Genomic DNA, 11,714 nt, shown 5'->3' with positions numbered 1-11,714 from the left:
TTTTTTGTCAAAAACTTTGTCACCCAATCTTGCTCTCATTCAACATTGCACTACACAAGTTATCTTTTAGTTAACTCGCGTCTTGTTTGGTCCCATGATTTCTCCCGGTGACGTCCTGGTGAGTGTTGTCATCCACGCGGTCGATCCCAGCAGTTGTTCCTCTGTTTAGGTTGGGTACCAGTGTGGGAGTCCTGTTCTCTGTGGGACAAGGGTGCATTCCACTCTTTGGGTGGCGGCTTGGCATGGTCTTGATGTTGGGCGCCCTCTAGAGCCAGCCCCTGACTTTGAGTGTTGAAGTAAAAAACTACTGTGGATTTGGCGCCCTTTTCTGAGGCCATCTTTTGTTTGCCATAAGCTTTGTGCGCCAAGTCTCGCAACTGTTGAGCACTCATTGTTCGCAGACATGCGAGGACGCCAAGATGGTGGCTTACCCCAGGATGAAGGTTTCTCAGGAAGAGAGTATTGAAGTTCAGATCATCTTCCATGTCAGGTTCGTTGTGAGTTCCAAAGTATGCTCGTCAGAGTCGGCTGTAGTAGGCTTGAGGAGATTCATGATGACCTTGTTTCGTCTCTAGGGCAGCCACTAGTCCTTGTTCTGACTCAGGGTCAGTGAATTCTTTAATGAGGGCTTCTCGGAGCAAGTGGTAATCAGTCTTTGTGTGAGCAGGCTGCTGGTCCAGGAAGTGTGGTGGCTTCTGCCGCTGCTGTGGGGAATCATTCTCAAAGTCTTGGGGTTTTGATGCCAGAATTTAGATTTTATTATTCAGCGACAATAAAACCGAGAAAGCTCTGCAGAACAATCTATCGAGTCTGTGTCTGTACTCTTTTATACAGTGCTTCCCGAAGGCGTGCTCATGTTCAATATATACATTATATTTATTATTGTTATTGTTTATCAACTCTTTTACCTCTTTTGGCTGTGTCTCCAGCCTGCCACCCAGAAGCAGACAGGAGGCCCCAATTTGTGTTCCATGACTAAAGAGGCCCTATCAGATATTTTGTCTAATGTCCAAATAGGATGTGCAGCTTCACCATATACTACAGTTTTGTAATGTCTGCACATTCCATTCTCATGCAGGCCTCTACACACAGGTAAATACATGATTATAATAGTAGAATAACATTAAGTCAGCCTTTCTCCATGCTGAAGTGTAAACTCTTCTTTCAGGAGGGGAGGTGAGCGTCCATCAGCCCCTCCCTCTTCTTCTCTCTGCAGCTGTGTCAGACTCCAGTTCATTGCTTCCCTTTGTCAAGGCACTGTTCCAGAAGTCATCTGAAATTTGAACACTCAGAGACTGCATTCATCAAATCGAACCTTTGTAAACTCTGACCAAATTGTGTCTGAGCAATCTGCTCTTTATCTAATTTTCACTTTTCAACCATCTCTTTCAATGGTCCCTTAATAAAAACAATCTCATCTGGTTAAAAACAGCAGTTCCCTTTTTCTATTTTAGTAAAGCAATTTCTTCATTGCAGAAAATTAGCAAGCAGTTTTTTCTTTGCAAAATGCAGAAAGCAGCAGTACTACCTTTATTATATACTGCAATTAAACAAAATAATCCTTCCTTTTAGAACAGCATGATATGCGTATGGTAAACTAAAGACTTTAATCATCATTTTTCTTCTATATTTGCATACATGATTCAGAATAATCTGGTAATGGTGAATTAATTTTCCCCAACCAACATAAATTAATTCCTTTTATTTAAATATTTAATCAACAAGTTCCATTATTATTGTAAAATAGCTTTTAAATCAAAATTTCTATGAACTTGGTCACCCAATCTTGCTCTCATTCAACATTGCACTACACAAGTTATCTTTTAGTTAACTCACGTCTAAATCTCTGAAACTCTGTAGTGGATTAACTTTCATACTGTGTCCCAGGGATAACAAGATACAAATTTTAGAAGTCTTCACATATTAGATATAAAGTTTTAAGCACATGCAATCTTTTTATTCATCTGTTATGACATGTCATTAAATAATAAATGTATATCTTATTTCAATTAATCTATTATTATTTCAATAATCTGCAAAATTCATATCTTGGAACACTTTTTTAAAACAACATTCATACAAGTCCCTTTATTGCTTAGGGCTCATACACTCATTCTTTCTTCTCCAGCATAACATCAGCTGCATCCGTCTCCGTGACCTGATCACACTCAAGTAACGGTCCAGGAGGGGCACACACCTTTTGCTCCACCAGATATAGAGTTTCTTTTCTCATACAACCACAAGTTACAAATACACTCTGACAGACATAGACACATACATTTACACAGACTGCACTACAGTCCTGTCAGTTACTCGCTCTTTCACTGATACACTTCCTCAACACAGTAAAAAAGCAGTACCCTGCAGGAATTTTTGCCTAGCCATAGGATTTGCACGCTTCCCTTTACTTTATCTGCTTAATGTCTATTGCTATCCTTCAAAGGCCGGTGGTTGTATGTACAGGTATATTATACAACAGTTGTATGTACAGGTATATTATGTGCAAATTGAAATGTAGACTGAGTATGTGTGTTAGATAAATAAGTGTATGAGTGAATAAATAGTGTGTGTTCCACAGTTATTGTCAAGTGTTCATGAGATGGATTCTTCCCTCAGGCAATCCATCTCATGAACACTTGACAATTAACTGTGGAACACACACTATTTATTCACTCATACACTTATTTATCTAACACACATACTCAGTCTACATTTCAATTTGCATATAATATACCTGTACATACAACTGTCTATTGTTATATACCTGTACATACAATTGTCGATTTGTATATTTTTATTCCTTATTTACTTGTTCTATGTTTTATTTATTATCTGTGTTTTATTGTTCTGTCACTGTCATTCTGTTGCACTGTGGAAGCTTCTGTCACAAAAACAAATTCCTCGTATGTGTAAACATACCTCACAATAAAGCTCATTCTGATTCTGATTCTGATTCTGATTAACAATAAACACAGACCATTGCATGCAATGTATATCTGCTTAACGTCTACTGCCCTCCATCAAGGCCCTCTGGACAGTAAACAGATTTTTGCATGCACAATCTGCCCTCATTTACTATTACAGTAAAACAGATCAGTGCATGCAATTATTTCTTCTGGAATCAAAACCCTTTTTCTTTTTCTTTAAATTTGGAGGAGCATTTTTGATGGTCTATACCACCACTGGCTGACTCTGGCAAACAAAACTTATATAAGCAAAAAACTGCCTACCTTATTGTTTAGTGGCCACTATTAGTGTTGTTCGTCAAGCCAGCCCAAAGTGGTCCTCCACCCTCTGCTCCTTTCCAATCCTGTTCGTGACACCAATTTGTGGTGGCTCTTGCCGTTTCTATGAAGAATCACACTTGAACACTTGGGTTTTTGATGCCAGAAAAATATACTTTTATTATCAGAAAGATAATGCAGTCTAGAGATAATCTGCAGAAACTCTATCGAGTCTGTATTCTCTTTTATACAGTGCTTCCCAAAGGCGTGCCCATGTTCAATGCATTTCATACATATGGTTATTGTTTATCAACTCTTTTACCTCCTTTGGCTGTGTCTCCAGCCTGCCACCCAGATGCAGACAGGATGCCCCAATTTATGTTCCATGACTAAAGAGGCCCCATCATATATTTTGTCTAATGTCAAAACAGGACGTGCAACTTTACCATATACTTTATTTTTGTAATGTCTGCACCAAGGAGGTCTCATCATATATTTTGTCTAATGTCCAAATAGAGTGTGCAGCTCCAGCATATTCTGTACCCCTGCACTGTCTGCACATTCCATTCTCATGCAGGCCTCACACACAGGCAGATACATGATTATAACAGTAGAATAACTTGATATATAAATGACTAGATTCACATTGATTATACTTGATTAGTTCATATTTTAACCAATAAAAATCTTCCACACCGATCAGAACTAACAGATGACACTCACCTCGCGGTCTACGCTGTCTCAACACAGCCCATGACAGAATCACCTGCACAGGTGACCATCAAGGCCCAGAGCCCCTCAAATGACTCAACAATGGAAGAACCCTACGCCGGATTCAATGCACAAATCCAACAGATCCTGAGTGAGGCAGATGCCCTCAATAAGGAAGCAGATCGCCAAGGACTCAAAGAGGTTCTGTACAAGTACAAGGACTCCTTCGCAAAGGACGCCCTGGATTGTGGCCTGACCGACATCCACACGGTGCGCATCCCGACAAGCCCAAATGCGCCACCCACATTTGTGCAACAGTACAAGATTCCAATAACGTCATATGAGCCAGTGCAAGAAATCATAGATTCCATGCTGGAAAAGGGGGTCATCCGCCCCTGTAACAGCACATACTCTGCCCTGATATGGCCAGTTCTAAAGCCCAACGGCAAATGGCGGCCCACCATTGACTATCGCCAATTAAACCAGCAAGTACCCTTATCGCGATGGCCTATGACTCAGTTGGACCAGGAGATCCCCAAAATCAAAGGCTCAACAATCCTTTCCACGCTGGACGTCGCCTCAGGTTTTTGGACAATCCTTGTCCACCCTGATGACCAACACAAGCTGGCATTCACCTTTGGCAATCGACAGTACACCTTCGCACGGTGCCCCTTTGGCTATGCCAACTCACCAGCGGAATTCAACATCTTCCTGAACAAAGCATGCCCTGATGCCAGAACCAGAGGCAACCTCGTTTACGTGGATGATGTTCTTCTGAAAAGCTCAAATGTGGCAGACCACCTCAAAGAAATCGATCACGTCCTGAACCAGCTGGCAACGGCAGGAGTGAAAATCACTCTCCACAAAGGACAATGGTGTAAATCCAAAGTGAACTATGTCGGCCTGCTCGTCGGACGAGACTGCATCGAACCACAGTCCAGCCGCACCCAAGCAATCCAAAACAAAGACACCCACTAACATTTCTGAGCTGCAAAGCTTTCTGGGAGTGTGCAATTACTCAAGCCCAGGGCACAGCTATGAGCGAGCACAAACAATGCCTGTGCCTACCCAGAGCCAGGAAGGGAATTCTGTCTGGACGCTGGATTCTCCAATCATTGCCATAGCGCAGGCCTGTACCAGCTCCACGACAAAGACAAGCAAGTGGTCGCTTACGCCAGCAAAACGCTGCTTCCCCCAGAATGCAAGTACTCAGACTGCGAAAAAGCTTTGCTTTGCACTGTGTGGGCCATCCAGCATTTCTCCAACTACATTGGAGCTCAGAAGGTTATCATTGAAACATGTCACCAGCCAGTCACCTTCCTCAGCAGCCAACGAATCAGGGATGGCGTGGCAACCAATGTCAACTCATGAGGTCACTCATGTCAACCAGGACAAGAGAAAGATCTCAATGACCAAACTGATGCCCTCGCCAAAGCAGGTGCATTACACGGAGAGTCCTGGACATTTCCTGCCCTCCCACCCAACCCATCAGTGGCAGCCATAACCCACCGCCAGAACGCCACTGGCGCGCAAACCCCCGCCTCCTCCTACGTCGAACTCTCACCTCAATTCGCCGCTGATGATCTCCTCGCCCTCCAAGCTTCGGATCCGACACTGCAAACTATTGCAGCTCACCTTTCGGACCCATTAACTCATCCCATTTCCACCTCTGACCTAGCCACTTCCTACGATCTCCGCACGCTCAACTCTTATCAAGCACATGTTGCGTCTCAAAGACGGTGTTCTCACATATGTTCCTAACATATGCGCTGGACACCATGGCACCAAGGCCACCTACGAAACACTCAAACAAGTAGCATACTGGCCTGGCATGCAGACCACATCTTCTCAAGGTTCGGACTGCCTTTAAGGGTCAACTCTGACCGAAGAACCCTCTTCACTGCCGAAGTCATGCAGGAAGTGTGGAAACTCCTGGGTATACAGGCCAAGCTCCATATAAGTCATCACCCAATTTCCTCAGGTTAAGTGGAACGAGTCAACCGGACAGTGGTCAGCATGTTGAAGAAGTACGTGTCCGTCACTCAAAAGGATTGGGATATTAAGCTTCCTCTGGTACTGATGGTCATCAGGGCCACCCCTCACCGGTCTACTGGAGTATCCCCATTAGAGATGATGACGGGGCGACAAATGACACTACCGTTACACCTGCTGTACCAACCTGGTGACATGAACCTCGTCACCGTCTATACCATTGACCAGTACCTGGAAGAGTTGCATCAGTACCTGAGAACGACTTTCGCCTTCGCGCAACAACAACTCCAAAGAAGCGCGGAAGGTCGTAAAGCCTACTACGACCAAAAGGCCTCTCACCAGGAGCTCAACATCGGAGACAAAGTGTGGTACTACAGCTTTGCCCAACCAAGGCAGAACACTCCCCATCGCCTGTCAAAGAAATTCCTACCTCACTGGACAGGACCCCCACGAGATTGTGGACAAGCTCTCACCTGTTGCCTACCGAATAAAAATCAGACAAGGGCACAACGAGCCAGTCCTTCGATGGATCCATCAAAACCAGATAAAGAGGCACCAGGGCTCCAACCGACAGAAAAAGGGGGAAGATCAAACCAACTGACACAGACGACAATCCCATATTCTGCACCACACTTAACTTAATTGCTGTCACTCTAGGAAAACCATATGGCTACCTTTCTTAAACATAACACCTACACACTCTCCTCCACCGCACTGCTAGGATCAACCTCTAGTAGAGAGGAGTTGCTCCACACATGTGACACTCGTTTGCTGTCTCACCTCATTTTGTGTCCTTGTGTCTCTTTGTGTTTTTCCTTTTTCCTCTCTCACTATAATTTCCTTTCCCCTCTAGTCTCCTCATCAGGGAATTCCCTTAACTGATCTTTAAATACAGGTCCCAAAATTAGGATTGACTCCTTTCACCAAAATTGTCGTAAATCATTGTGAAAAGCCGTTGCCAACTGATCGACGCGACACCGCCAAACCATGATCTTCGCTGCTAATTGTTCCTTCTTTTCTGTTCTGTTACCAGGGAGATGTTCGGGCTCGCCGTTTTGATCCTCTGCGTAATTGGGTTTATGCCCCAGCCAGAAGTTAAGCAACTTCTGGCTGGGGCATAACCCCAATTACGCAGAGGATCAAAACAGCAAGTTTTGGACCAGCCAGGACCAGCGTCGGGGATCGTACTCCGTGAACAACCGGGGTTATTGATAACGAACTGCAAAACCTACACCCAAAAGGTGTATGTCCGACTTGATCCCCGTGATGTTTTCAGAGCTCACTACACCCTCTCAGCCGCTCAAACCACTTGGGCCTGTGCCCGTTGGACTCGAGAAGTCCTCGCCCATGCACAGGCAGATGTGAACCACATGCTGCACCAATTACAGAAAATGACTGTAACCCAGGCTGAATTAAGCGGGTACAACCGGCATCCCAAACGATTTTTGGGCGCCCTGCTGGGGACCGCTGCGGCTGTAGGAACTCTGTTTAACATTGGCATGAACACCGCTAATGCTGTGAATCTGGCCACCATGAGGTGGCATGTGGGCGAAATCCAGGCTGAAATGCCTGAGATACGACAGCAGCTCTCAGTCCAGAGCCACACCCTACAGACCTCCGGGAAGTCGCTGAACGGCACCATCACAATTCTAAATACCCATAGCACCCTTCTAAACCAAACCATCAAATCCATCAACAAACTAGTACAAAACGATTAACTCAAATACAACTCCTAACTACCCTCATGGCCGACATGCTACGAGAAGTAAGCTCCTCGATTGATAATTTAGCCATGAGTAGGATTCCGCACTACTTGATCCCTCTTAGCCTTTTCCCTGGGCAGCGCTATTCACTTATATGTAGACCCGGAAGTAGGCGACTTGGCCTTTCTCCTCAGTTTACCTATTATCGACTCCAATAACATTTACCGGCTCAAAAGACGTTGTGAATGTGGGATTTTGGCAGAGTAACACCTATGTCAAAATGCACACTCCTGAAGGCGTTGCGTATCACGATAACAACGAGCAGTTGTATCTGGCCCCAAATCTGAAAATGTGTACGCTCACTATGGACATTCATTACCTCTGCCCGAGTAAACCCTTCATCCGCGATAATAACGAGGGCATCTGCGACCTAGAATCCATTAGACCTGATACTAGCTGCCCTGCCGAAGCTACACCACGGTCCCAAATTAAGGCAACACAAGCCGAAATCGTCGGAAACCAATGGCTAGTCAACACCCCAGTTCGTACAGCTACCCTCACCTAAGATCAACACAACACTGCCACGCGCATTATCCTGCCCAACCAAACTTTATGGACCAATGTCCCTAGGGGCTCGATCCTCCATATTGACAATTTAGCATTGTATCACCTTACCGACGACGAGTATCAGGCCGAACTCGAAATCTCACCCTACTTCAAACAGCATTCCTTCGTACTCGATTCAGAATTGGAAGAAAGGATCAAGGAGGAAGGAACGCAACTTATTGATCTGACTCCTGTTGATACAGCCTCATAAGCTATCGCTCGCCTTCCGCCCGCTGGCGCGCCAATCATTCGGTCTTGGTCTGCCGCTGACAGCGCTTTGCGTTTCTACTATTGTAGGATATGTTGTGACTATGACACTTGCCTTCCTCCTCCACAAGAGAGTGAATGCCGTCCAAGAGTCTTTCAACAAGTGCACGTCCGGCGTCCCGCACATGTTCCGACGTGATATAACTGACCAAGAATCTGAACCTGAGAACTCAACAAAACTGATTGAGATTATGCCTATACCGCCTCGTCGAACCTCTGACAAGTAGAGCATTCAAAACGACCCGGTTCTACATAATCCTAAACAATGCACCCCTACTTCTCAAGTGTTCCTTACCCAATTATCCCAAATTACCTAAACCTTGCACCAGGATTCAGTTAGTGATGGAGATGTTGTTTGTGTCTTGTGTGTACCTGTTCTCACTGTGCCTCTTGTTCCAGTGCCCGCTGATTTTCGGAACATCACCGAGCCAAAGGGGGATGCGTAGGATCTCTGTCTCGAACAGACCCGAATAAACTATGGATTCACCATGTGAACTATTGCACAGACATATTCCAGGAGAATCTAAAGATCCCCCCCCTCTCAACCATCATGAGGTCTAAACTAATCACACCATCACATGACGGGATCTTTTGTATCAAGGACTAAAGAGTTCTTTCACAACATATAGTTGAGAGATACCTCGTGATCGCTAGGCAGGAAAAGGCCAATTTACTGACACCCTCCCGGCCTGCACGTGCACACAGGATCTATACAGCGTGACAACCCATGACCCATTGACCATCTGCTTCCTGTTCTTCGGCACATTTTCAACTCACTATTTCTTTCCAACAAATAAACACAGAAACTTACACAGACAATTTCAAAAAGACAATCATTTAAAGTATTGCCACTAGGGCAACTTTATCCATGAATAATGTGTTTTTTCCTTTCTATGCTCGATGTGTTTTATGTGTTTTATGTAATCGATGGAGTTTAATCAATGTTTTATAACCCTTTTTAGTAGATAAGGTTATTAATGTGTATGCAAGATGTCTGATATTTGAGCTTGAATGAAAGCTTATTTTATGTGCAAGACTTTGGTGTGAATGAAATGTTGATTTTCGGTATCATATGCATGATTAAGGAACTTTACAGAAGTATTAACAAAATCTGGCAAGGATATTCCCCACGTGACAAATTGAAGCATCATGTTATTTTATGCAGGAAGAGGAACCTTGCAGGGCGTGGCTAAGCCCTGCAGCCAATATCTGATTGGAACAATCGCTTCTGGGATGGACCAAATCGGCTCGCTTAAAACCAAATGTCCCAAACAGATCAGCGCTCTTTCGCTCTTACTCCTGTGTTCGACTGCACCCCAACTGGTGCTGACACGCTGCACCATCAAGCGATTGGGTCATCCAGGACTCCCAAACACTCCGTTGAAGCTTCGTGCCGAAATCTTCAAAGTCTAAAGCCACGCAAAGAAACTCTCAGAAGAACTTCAAGTGCCTCACCATCCGTAGCCAAGGCAACCGACTTCCGAAGCTCTTCCGTTGGTTGCTCTTCCGGCAACCAACCATTCACCACGAGGGCTCTCCCAAAAGGACGTCATCCAAACGACAGATCGGCAACCAATCAGAGGCTCCGGGATTCCCTGGGACTAGCCAATGAGGAAAACCCCTCTCAGCTCTCAACTCAAACGCAAGTAAAACAAGGTCTCCTTACTAGCTGGAAAACTGGTGCTGAATTAATCTTAAGCAACTAAAGATAAGCCAAATCTCTGCTTTTGTGATTTTCTTGGTGCGATCTAAGAACGAATAACTTACTAGACTTTTAGGACTTCCTCAGAACTCCGTTACCTCTCATCCTTCGAACTGTGTGTGTGCGCGTATGTGTGTTTTCATTAGTAGTACCATGTCATCTATAGAGTAGTTCAAATAAATTAATGTTTCATTATAAATAATTCTTTTCTTGTGTTGTGTATTTAAAGTTAAACTGTGGCCAGGGATAATACAAATATCCAAATTGTTAAGATATACAGATGTTAACGTCTCACTGGATGAACAGTTGATAAAGTGTGAACTATTAAATTTGGAATCAGTTCAATTAGGTTGATTTTGAATCTTCAGATTCAATTCCCCTCTGAAAAGAGTTAAATTCCTTACAGAGCGAAGGCTGTCTCCCTCCACCCTTAAAGTCTATGTCACTGCGATTGCTGCTAACCATGACGGGAAGGGAAGGGAAGTCGGTAGGGAAGCATGATTTGGTCATCAGGTTCCTTAGGGGGGCCAGAAGGTTAAATCCTCCCTCTATACCCTCTTGGGTCCTGTCTCTGATTCTTAAAACACTACAGCAGGGCCCATTTGAGCCTTTGCAGTCAGTCGAGCTAAAGTTTCTTTCGAGGAAAACTCTGCTCCTGCTTGCACTGGCCTCCATCAAGAGGGTAGGGGACCTGCACGCATTTTTGGTCGGCGATTTGTGCCTAGAGTTTGGGACGGCTGACTCCCAGGTAATCCTGAGGCTCCGGCCCGGCTATGTGCCCAAGGTTCCGACTACTCTCTTCAGGGATCAGGTGGTGAGCCTGCAAGCACTACCCCTGGAGGAGGCAGACCCAGCCCTAGCTTTGCTCTGTCCCGTCCGGGTCTTAAGATACTACATAGACCGGACACAAAGCTTTAGGACATCAGACCAGCTCTTCGTCTGTTACGGAGGCCGGCAGAAGGGGAAGGCCGTCTCTAAGCAGAGGATGGCCCACTGGATTGTGGATGCCATCACCCTGGCTTATCAGGCACAGGGTGTGCCCTGCCCGCTCGGGTTGGGAGCTCACTCTTCTAGAAGTGTTGCATCCTCCTGGATGCTGGCTCATGGTGCCTCGCTGACAGATATTTGTAGAGCTGCGCGCTGGGTGACCCCCAACACGTTCGCTAGATTCTATAGCCTTCGTGTGAAGAAAGAGAGAAAGTGAGGAAAGAATGAGTTTAAGAAAATGAAAATGTGAAATCCCAAGTTTATAGTAATCTGTGAAATTGCATAGACATGTACAGCCATCTATCACTTAATTAACCCTCGCACTGAATTCCTCAATGAGGTTAAAATTATATTAAATGCACCAGTTCAGCACAGAATCTGGAGGTAAGTGTTGCCTGTGTAAAGGGGTTCCCTTTGTTGTCATCGAAAAAGGGGTTTCCCGAGGTTGTTGATTGGCTGGAAGTTCAGTCTTGGGAAGCCAGTGGTTGGGCGTTGGCTGACGACGCGGAGTTGTGGGCTGGT

At 45.0% G+C, this 11,714-nt stretch overlaps 1 pseudogene; it reads right to left on the bottom strand.

Annotated features, from left to right (window-relative positions):
* Positions 1–59: 59 nt before the first annotated feature.
* The window catches only part of LOC107686230 (uncharacterized), a 14,239-nt pseudogene continuing 2,584 nt past the window's right edge, over positions 60–11,714 (bottom strand).

The sequence above is a fragment of the Sinocyclocheilus anshuiensis genome, unplaced genomic scaffold, assembly GCF_001515605.1.
Source record: "Sinocyclocheilus anshuiensis isolate Anshui unplaced genomic scaffold, SAMN03320099.WGS_v1.1 scaffold1476, whole genome shotgun sequence".
NCBI lineage: Eukaryota > Metazoa > Chordata > Actinopteri > Cypriniformes > Cyprinidae > Sinocyclocheilus > Sinocyclocheilus anshuiensis.
Note: the sequence above shows the minus strand (reverse complement) of the source record. Positions and strands in the feature narration are given on the sequence as shown.